Below are 11,803 nucleotides of genomic sequence, written 5' to 3'. Positions count from 1 at the left end.
ACTGCGGCAAACAAACATGATATATCTGTTTGTATAGATGACATTTTATGCACTTGCCTAACGAAAAGACTTTGCTTTTCTCCACAACCATTTTCACTGTGATTTTCTCGGTCCATTGCATACGAATTCCACAGAATTTTGTCCCGATATGACTGGATGAATACAGAAATAACCATTTTTGTTTTGGTTAACACAATCCCAGATATTGCTACAGCCTCTGTGTTTGTTTATTCTGGATACTATTAATGGACTTTATTGTATTGAATATTTTTTATCAAGGAATATTTTATTTTGAGTTTGCATACAGTAATTGGTTCCACATGGAGAAACCAGCTCTACACATTCACATTTTCTTGGGAGAAAGCTAGAGGAACTGCGACAAACATACCTGATATTTCTGTTTGTATAGATGACATTTGATGCACTTGCCTAACGAAAAGACTTTGCTTTTCTCTAAAACCATTTTTACTGTATTTTCTCGTTCCATTGCGTATGAATTCCACAGAAGTTTGTCTGGAAATGACTGGAAGAAAACACAAATAGCCGGTTTTGTTTTGGCAAACTCAAAACGAAACATTGTGAAAGTCGCTGTGTTTGCGTTTTTTGGATATTATCGATGTACTTTACTGTTTTGAATGTTTTCATCAGGGAACAATTAATTATGTACCACTGAAACACTAATTGTTTCATCATGGGAACACCAGCTCCACACATTGGTATTTTCTAGGGAGAAAGCCAGAGGAACTGTGGCAAACAAACATGATTTTTCTCTTTGTGTAGATGACATTTGATGCACTTTCCTAATGAAAAGCCTTTGCTTTTCTCCAAAACCATTTTTACTGTGATTTTCTCGGTCCATTGCATACAAATTCCAAACAAGTGTCTCCGGATATGAGTGGATGAAACCGGAATTATCGAGTTTTGTTTTGGTTAACTCAATCCCAGATATTGGTACAGCCTCTGTGTTTGTGTTTTCTGGATATTATCAATGGACATTATTGTTTTGAATGTTTTGTATCAGGAAACATTATATTTTGAGCTTAGATACAGTAATTGGTTCCACATGGAGACACCAGCTCTACACATTCGTATTTTCTAGGGAGAAAGTTAGAGGAACTGCGTCAAACAAACATGATATTTCTGTTAGTATCGATGACATTTTATGCACTTGCCTAACAAAAAGACATTGCTTTTCACCAAAACCATATTTACTGAGATTTTATCCGTCCATTGCATACGAATTCCACACCAGTTTGTCCGGATATGACTGGATGAAACCGCAAATATCTGGTTTTGTTTGGCCTAACTCAATCCAAAATATTGTGAAAGCCTCTGTGTTTGTGTTTTCTGGATATTATCGATGGACTTTATTTTTTTGAATGTTTTTTATCAGGGAATATTTAATTTTGGGCTCGGAAACACTAATTGGTTCATCATGGGGACAGCAGCTCTACACATTCCTATTTTCTAGGGAGAAAGCTAGAGGAACTGCGGCAAACAAACATGATATTTCTGTTTGTATACATGACATGTTATGCACTTGCCTAACGAAAAGACTTTGCTGTTTCTAAAAAAATTTTTACTGTGATTTTCTCGTTCCATTGCATACGAATTCCACAACAGTTTGTCCGGATATGACTGGATGAAACCGGAAATATCCGCTTGTGTTGTGGCCAACTGAATTGCAGATATTGCTACAGCCTCTGTGTTTGTGTATTCCTGATATTATCCATGGACTTTATTGTTTTGAATTTTCTTTATCAGGGAACAATTAATTTCGTTCTTGGAAACACTAATTGGTTCCACATGGCGACACCAGCTCTACACATTCGTATTTTCTAGGGAGAAAGCTAGAGGAACTGGGACAAACAAACATGATATTTCTGTTTGTATAGATGACATTTTATGCACTTGCCTAAAGAAAAGACTTTTGTTTTCTACAAAGCCATTTTTCCGCGATTTTCTCGGTCCATTGCATATGAATTCCCAACCACTTTGTCCGAATATGACTGGATGAAACCAGAAATATCCGGTTGTGTTTTGGCTAACTCAATCCGAAATATTGTGAAAGATTTTGTGTTTGTGTTTTCTGGATATTATCGAATGACTTTATTGTTTTGAATGTTTTTATGAGGGAACATTTAATTTTGTACCGTAGAAACAATAATTGGCACATCATGGGGACACGAGTTCTACACATTCGTATTTTTTAGGGAGAAAGCTAGAGGAACTGCGGCACACAAACATGCTATTTCTGTTTGTCTAGATGACATTTTATGCAATTGCCTAACAAAAAGACTTTGCTTTTCTCCAAAACCATTTGTACTGTGATTTTTTCGGTCCCTTGCCTCTGAATTCCACACCAGTTTGTCTGGATATGACTGGATGAAACTGGAAATATCCGGTTCTGTTTTGGCTAACTCAATCCCAGATACTGTGAAAGCTTCTGTGTTTGTGTTTTCTGGATATTATCAATGGACTTTATTGTTTTGAATGTTTTTTATCAGGGAACATTTAATTTTGTACTGCAAAACACTAATTGTTTCCACATGGAGACACCAGCCCCACACATTCGCATTTTCTAGGGAGAAAGCAAGAGGAACTGCGGCAAACAAACATGATATTTCTGTTGTATCGATGACATTTTATGCACTTGCCTAACGAAAAGACTTTGCTTTTCTCCAAAACCATTTTCACCGTGATTTTCTTGGTCCATTGCATACGAATTCCACACCACTTTGTCAGGATATGAATGGATGAAACCGGAAATATCCGGTTGTGTTTTGGCTAACTCAATCTCAGATATTGCTACAGCCTCTGTGTTTGTGTTTTCCTGGTATTATCCACAGACTTTAATGGTTTGAATGTTTTTTATCAGGGAACATTTAATTTTGTGCTTGTAATGGTAACTGGTTCCACATGGAGACACCAGCTCTACACATTCGTATTTTCTAGGGAGAAAGCTAGAGGAACTGGGACAAACAAACATGATATTTCTGTTTGTATAGATGACATTTTATGCACTTGCCTAAAGAAAAGACTTTTGTTTTCTACAAAGCCATTTTTCCGCGATTTTCTCGGTCCATTGCATATGAATTCCCAACCACTTTGTCCGAATATGACTGGATGAAACCAGAAATATCCGGTTGTGTTTTGGCTAACTCAATCCGAAATATTGTGAAAGATTTTGTGTTTGTGTTTTCTGGATATTATCGAATGACTTTATTGTTTTGAATGTTTTTATGAGGGAACATTTAATTTTGTACCGTAGAAACAATAATTGGCACATCATGGGGACACGAGTTCTACACATTCGTATTTTTTAGGGAGAAAGCTAGAGGAACTGCGGCACACAAACATGCTATTTCTGTTTGTCTAGATGACATTTTATGCAATTGCCTAACAAAAAGACTTTGCTTTTCTCCAAAACCATTTGTACTGTGATTTTTTCGGTCCCTTGCCTCTGAATTCCACACCAGTTTGTCTGGATATGACTGGATGAAACTGGAAATATCCGGTTCTGTTTTGGCTAACTCAATCCCAGATACTGTGAAAGCTTCTGTGTTTGTGTTTTCTGGATATTATCAATGGACTTTATTGTTTTGAATGTTTTTTATCAGGGAACATTTAATTTTGTACTGCAAAACACTAATTGTTTCCACATGGAGACACCAGCCCCACACATTCGCATTTTCTAGGGAGAAAGCAAGAGGAACTGCGGGAAACAAACATGATATTTCTGTTGTATCGATGACATTTTATGCACTTGCCTAACGAAAAGACTTTGCTTTTCTCCAAAACCATTTTCACCGTGATTTTCTTGGTCCATTGCATACGAATTCCACACCACTTTGTCAGGATATGAATGGATGAAACCGGAAATATCCGGTTGTGTTTTGGCTAACTCAATCTCAGATATTGCTACAGCCTCTGTGTTTGTGTTTTCCTGGTATTATCCACAGACTTTAATGGTTTGAATGTTTTTTATCAGGGAACATTTAATTTTGTGCTTGTAATGGTAACTGGTTCCACATGGAGACACCAGCTCTACACATTCGTATTTTCTAGGGAGAAAGCTAGAGGAACTGCGGCAAACAAACATGATATTTCTGTTTGTATAGATGACATTTTATGCACTTGCCTAATGAAAAGACTTTTCTTCTCCCGAAAACCATTCTTACTGTCATTTTCTCGGTCCATTGCATACTAATCCCACAACACTTTTTGTGGATATGACTTGAGAAAACCAGAAATATCTGGTTGTGTTTTGGCTAACTCAATCCGAAATATTCTGAAAGCCTCTCTGTGTGTGTGTATTCTTGATAATATCCACGGGCTTTATTGTTTTGAATGTTTTTATCAGGGAACATTTAATTTTGTACCATTGAAACACTAATTGGTTCATCATGGGAACACCAGCTCTACACTTTCCTATTTTCTAGGGAGAAAGCTAGAGGAACTGCGGCAAACAAACATGATATGTCTATTTGTACAGATGACATTTCATGCACTTGCCTCATGAAAAGACTTTGCTTTTATCCAAAACCATTTGTACTGTGATTTTCGCAGTCCATTGCATACGAATTCCACACCAGTTTGTCCGGATATGACTGGATGAAACCAGAAATATACGGTTGTGTTTGGCTAACTCAATCCGAAATATTGTGAAAGCCTCTGTGTTTGTGTTTTCTGGATATTTTTGATGGACTTTATTGTTTTGCATGTTTTTATCAGGGAACAATTAATTATGTAGCGCTGAAACACTAATTTTTTCATCATGGGGACACCAGCTCTACACATTCGTATTTTCTAAGGAGAAATCTAGAGGAACTGCGGCAAACAAACATGATATTTCTTTTTGTATAGATGACATGTTATGCACTTTCCTAATGAAAGACTGCTTTTCTCCAAAACCATTTGTACTCTGATTTTCTCGGTCCATTCTATACGAATTCCACACCAGTTTGTCCGGATAAGACTGGATGAAACCGGAAATATCCGGTTTTGTTTTGGCTAACTAAACGCCAGATATTGCTACAGCCTCTGTTTTTGTGTTTTCCTGATATTATCCACGGACATTATTAGTTTGAGTGATTTTTATCAGGTTACATTTAATTTTGTGCTTGGAAACACTAATTGGTTCCACATGGAGACACCAGCTCTACACATTCGTATTTTCTAGGGAGAAAGCTAGAGGAACTGCGGCAAACAAACGTATTACTGGTGTTTGTATAGATGACATTTTATGCACTTGCCTAGCGAAAGACTTTGCTTTTCTTAAAAACCAAATTTACTGTGATTTTCTCTGTCCATTGCATACGAATTCCACACCAGTTTGTCCGCATATGACTGGATGAAACCAGACATATCGGGTTGTGTTTCGGATAACTCAATCCCAGATATTGCTACAGCCTCTGTGTTTGTGATTTCTGGATATCATCGATGGACTGTATTGTTTTGAATGTTTTTATTATGGAACATTTAATTTTGTGCTGTGAAACACTAATTGTTTCCACATGCAGACACCTCTCTACGCATTCATATTTTCTAGGGAAAAAGGTAGAGGAACTGCGGCAAACAAACATGAGGTATCTGTTAGTATCGATGATATTTTATGCACTTGCCTAACGTAAAGACATTGCTTTTTCCAAAAAAATTTTTACTGTGATTTTCTCGTTCCATTGCATACGAATTCCACACCAGTTTCTCTGGATATGACTAGATGAATACAGAAATATCTGGTTTTGTTTTGGCTAACTAAATCCCAGATATTGCTACAGCCTCTGTGTTTGTGTATTCCTGCTATTATCCACGGACTTTATTGTTTTGAATGTTTTTTATCAGGGAACATTTAATTTCGTTCTTGGAAACACTAATTGGTTCCACATGGCGACACCAGCTCTACACCACTTTGTCTGGATATGACTGGATGGAACCGGAAATATCCGGTTTTGTTTTGGCTAACTCAATCCTAGATATTGCTACAGCCTCTGTGTTTGTGTTTTTTGGATATTATCAATGGACTTTATTGTTTTTAATGTTTTTTATCGGGCAACATTTAATTTTGAGCTTGGATACAGTAATTGGTTCCACATGGAGACACCAGCTCTACATATTCGTATTTTCTAGGGAGAAAGCTAGAGGAACTGTGGCAAACAAACATGATATTTCTGTTTGTATAGATGACATTTTATGCACTTGCCTAACAAAAAGACTTTGCTTTTCTCCAAAACCATTTTTACTGTGATTTTCTCGGTCCATTGCATACGAATTCCACACCAGTTTGTCCGGATATGACTGGATGAAACTGCAAATGTCTGGTTTTGTTTTGCCTAACTCAATCCGAAATATTGTGAAAGCCCTGTGTTTGTGTGTTCTGGATATTATCGATGGACTTTATTGTTTTGTATGTTTTTTATCAGGGAACATTTCATTTTGTACCATTGAAACACTAATTGGTTCATCATGGGGACACCAGCTCTACATATTCGTATTTTCTAGGGAGAAAGCTAGAGGAACTGTGGCAAACAACCATGATATTTCTGTTTGTATAGATGACATTTTATGCACTTGCCTAACGAAAATACTTTTGTTTTCTACCAAACCATTTTTCTGTGATTTTCTCAATCCATTGTAAATGAATTCCCAACCACTTTGTCCGATTATGACTGGATTAAACTAGAAATATCCGGTTGTGTTTTGGCTAACTCAATCCGAAATATTGTGAAAGCCTCTGTGTTTGTGTTTTCTGGATATTATCGAGGGACTTTATTCTTTTGCATGTTTTTATCAGGGAATATTTAATATTGTGCTTGGAAACACTAATTGGTTCCACATGGATACACCAGCTCTACACTTTCCTATTTTCTAGGGAGAAAGCTAGAGGAACTGCGGCAAACAAACATAATATTTCTATTTGTACAGATGCCATTTCATGCACTTGCCTAATGAAAAGCTTTGCTTTTCTCCAAAACCATTTGTACTGTGATTTTCTTGGTCCATTGCATACGAATTCCAAACCACTTTGTCCGTATATGACTGGATGAAACCAGAAATATCCAGTTGTGTTTTGGCTAACTCAATCCAAAATATTGTGAAAGCCTCTGTGTTTGTGTTTTGTGGATATTAACGATGGACTTTATTGTTTTGAATATTTTTATCAGGGAACATTTAATTTTGTACCGCAGAAACACTAATTCGTTCATCATGTGGACACCAGCTCCAGACATTTGTATTCTCTAGGGAGAACGCTACATGATTTGCGGCAAGCAAAGATGCTATTTCTGTTTATATCGATGACATTTTATGCACTTGCCTAATGAAAAGACTTTGCTTTTCTACAAAACCATTTTTACTGTGATTTTCTCGGTCCATTGCATATGAATTCCAAACCACTTTGTCCGGATATGACTGGATGAAACCGGAAATATCCGGTTTTGTTTTGGCTAACTCAATCTGAAATATTGCTACAGCCTCTGTGTTTGTGTTTTCCTGATATTATTGATGGACTTTATTGTTTTGAATATTTTTATCAGGGAACATTTAATTTTGTGCTTTTAATCACTAATTGTTTCCACATGGAGACACAAGTTCTGCACATTCATATTTTCTAAGGAGAAAGCTAGAGTAACTGCGGCAAAGAAACCTGATATTTCTGCTTGTATAGATGACATTTTATGCACTTGCCTAATGAAACGACTTTGTTTTTCTACAAAACCTTTTATACTGTGATTTTCTCGGTCCATTGCATACCAATTCCACAACACTCTGTCCGGATATGACTGGATGAAACCGGAAATATACAGTTTTGTTTTGGCTAAATAAACACCAGATATTGCTACAGCCTCTGTGTTTGTGTTTTCCTGATATTTTCCACGGAATTTATTGGTTTTAATGTTTTTTTTTATCCAGGAACATTTAATTTTGTGCTGCAAAACAATAATTGTTTCCACATGGAGACACCAGCTGTATAAATTCCTATTTTCTAGGGAGAAAGCTAGAGGAAATGGGACAAACAAACATGATATTTCTGTTTGTATAGATGACATTTTATGCACTTGCCTAACAAAAAGACATTGCTTTTCTCCAAAAGCATTTTTACTGTGATTTTCTCGGTGCATTGCATACGAATTCCACACCACTTTGTCCGGATATGACTGGATGAAAACGGAAATATCCGGTTTTGTTTTGTCTAACTCAATCCCAGATATTGCTACAGCCTCTGTGTTTGTGTATTCCTGATATTAACCACGGAATTCAATGTTTTGAATATTTTTTTTAGGGAACATTTAATTTTGTGCTTGAAAACCCTAATTGGTTCCTAATGGACACACCAGCTCTACACATTCGTATTTCCTAGGGAGAAAGGTAGAAGAACTGCGGGAAACAAAATCACATTTCTGTTTGTATAGATGATATTTTAGGCACTTGCCTAATGAAAAGACTTTGCTTTTCTCCAAAATCATTTTTTCTGTGATTTTTTCGGTCCGTTGCATACGAATTCCACACCACTTTGTCCAGATATGACTAGAAGTAACCAGAAATAGACGGTTGTATCTTGGATAATTCAATCCGAAATATTGTGAAAATTTCTGTGTTTGTTTTTTCTGGATATTATCGATGGACTTTATTGTTTTCAATGATTTTATAAGGGAACATTTAATTTTGTACCATAGAAACACTAATTGGTTCATCATGGGGACACCAGCTCTACACATTCTTATTTTCTAGGGAGAAAGCTAGAGGAACTGCGGCAAACTAACATGATATTTCTGTTTGTCTAGATGACATTTTATGCACTTGCCTAACGAAAAGAATGTGCTTTTCTCCAAAACCATTTGTACTGTGATTTTCTCGGTCCATTGCCTACAAATTCCACACCACTATGTCCAGATATGACTGGATGCAACCGGAATTAACCGGTTTTGTTTTGGGTAACTCAATCGCAGATATTGCTACATCCTCTTTGTTTGTTTTTTCTGGATATTATCAATGGACTTTATTGATTTGAATGTTTTTTTATTGGGGAACTTTTTATTTTGAACTTGGATACAGTAATTGGTTCCACATGGAGACACCAGCTCTACATATTCGTATTTTCTAGGGAGAAAACTAGAGGAACTGCGGCAAACAAACATGATATTTCTGTTTGTCTAGATGACATTTTATGCATTTGCCTATCGAAAAGACTTTCCTTTTCTCCAAAAGCATTTTTACTGTGATTTTCTCGGTCCATTGCATACGAATTCACACCAGTTTGTCCAGGTATGACTGGATGAAACCGGAAATACCCTGGTTTGTTCTGGCTAACTCAATCCCAGATTTTGCTACAGCCTCTGTGTTTGTGTTTTTCGGATATGTTCCATGGACTTTATAGTTTTGAATGTTTTTATCAGGGACCATTTAATTTTGTACCGTAGAAACACTAATTGGTTCATCATGGGAACACCAGCTCTACACTTTCTTATTTTCTAGGGAGATAGCTAGAGGAACTGCGGCAAACAAACATGATATTTCTGTTTGTATAGATGATATTTTATGCACTTTCCTAACGAAAAACTTTGTTCTTCTCCAAAACCATTTTTACTGTGATTTTCTCGGTCCATTGCATACGAATTCCACACTAGTTTGTCCGGATATTACTGGATGAAACCAGAAATATCCGGGTTTGTTTTGGCTAATTCAATCGCAGATATAGCTACAGCCTCTGTGTTTCTGTTTTCTGGATATTATCAATGGACTTTATTGTTTTGAATTTTTTTTATCAGGGAACTTTTTCTTTTGAGCTTGGATACAGTAATTGGTTCCACATGGAGACACCAGCTCTACACATTCGTATTTTCTAGGGAGAAAGCTAGAGGAACTGTGGCAAACAAACCTGATATTTCCGCTTGTATAGATTACATTTTATGCACTTGCCTAAAGAAAAGACTTTGCTTTTCCCGAAAACCATTTTTACTGTGATTTTCTCTGTCTATTGCATACGAATTCCACACCAGTTTGTCCGGATATGATTGAATGAAACCAGAAATATCCGTTTGTGTTTTAGGTAACTCAATCCGAAATATTGTGAAAGCCTCTGTGTTTGTGTTTTCTGGATATTATCAATGGACTTTATTGTTTTGAATGTTTTTATCAGTGATCATTTAATTTTTTACCATAGAAGCGCTAGTTGGTTTCTCAAGGGAACACCAGCTCTACATATTCGTATTTTCTAGGGAGAATGCTAGAGGAACTTTTGCAAACAAACATGATATTTCTGTTTGTGTGTTTGTGTAGATGACATTTTATGCAGTTGCCTAACGAAAAGCCTTTGCTTTTCTCCAAAAACCATTTGTACTGTGATTTTTTCGGTCCATTGCATACGAATTCCAAACCAGTTTGTCCATATATGACTGGATGAAACCAGAAATATCAGGTTTTGTTTTGGCTAACTCAATCCCAGATATTGCTACAGCCTCTGTGTTTGTGTATTCCTGATATTTTACATGGACCTTACTGCTTTGAATGTTTTTTATCAGGGAACATTTAATTTTGTGCTTGGAAACACTAATTGGTTCCACATGGAGACACCAGCTCCACACATACGTATTTTCTAGGGTGAAAGCTAGAGGAACTGCGACAAACAAACATGATATTTCTGTTTGTATAGATGACATTTTATGCACTTACCTAATTAAAAGTCTTTTCTTTTCCCCAACACCATTTTTACTGTAATTTTCTTGGTCCATTGCATATGAATTCCACACAAGTTTTTCCGGATATGACTGGATGAAACCAGAAATATACGGTTGTGTTTTGGCTAACTCAATCCCAAATATTGTGATAGCCTCTGTGTTTGTGTTTTCCTGATATTATCCACGGACTTTATTGTTTTGAAGGTTTTTTATCAGGGAATATTTCATTTTTTAACTTTTATTTAATGAATGTAAATTTCCAGTGTACAGCTTATGGATTACAATGTCTGGCCCCTCCCATAACTTCTCTCCTACCCACTTCCCTCCCCTCTCCCGCTCCCTCTCCCCTTCCATTCACATCAAGATTCATTTTCAATTCTATTTATATACAGAAGATCAATTTAGTATAAAGATTTCAACAGTTTCCACCCACATAGAAACACAAAGTGAAACATACCATTTGAGTACTAGTTATAGCATTAAATCAAAATGTACAGTACATTCAGGACAGAGATCCCACATGAGGAGCAAGTGCACAGTGACTCCTGTTGTTAACCGAACATATTGACACTCTAGGTTATGGCGCCAGTAACCACCCTAGGCTGTCGTCATGAGTTGCCAAGGCTATGGAAGCCTTCCAAGTTTGCCGACTCTGATCATATTTAGACAAGGTCATAAAAGACAGAGTGAGGATAATAACCAATGATCCTAAGAGTGGCATTTACCAGGTTTGAACAATTATACAGCATTAAGTGGGGAAGAGGACCATCAGTACACACAGGTTGGGAGTAGAGCCATTGGTGGTCGAGTAGAGGTTATGATTACAAAGGAATGAGGCCCAAGTGCGCTAGTCAGGGTCTAGAACAAAGGACAGAGTCTTTATTAGAGGAGCTAAGAAAGGTGCTGTCTAAGCTACAATTAAGTTTTCTGATTGAGAGGCAAATAGAACCTGACAGAAGGGGCTTGATTATAATCTGGTGGGCTTTAGGCCTTGTAAGTTAAGAGGCCCAGACCTATCTATCTCTTCACATGGGGTATATCCTAAGGGAGGTGTGAACCTCCTAGGGGAAGGCACTCTGTTGACTTTCATTACTTGGCTGGCCTGGGAGAGAGTGGGCCAGGTAAAG

This window comes from Lepus europaeus, unplaced genomic scaffold (assembly GCF_033115175.1).
Source record: "Lepus europaeus isolate LE1 unplaced genomic scaffold, mLepTim1.pri SCAFFOLD_96, whole genome shotgun sequence".
Classification (NCBI taxonomy): domain Eukaryota; kingdom Metazoa; phylum Chordata; class Mammalia; order Lagomorpha; family Leporidae; genus Lepus; species Lepus europaeus.
This window is presented reverse-complemented; position numbering follows the sequence as displayed.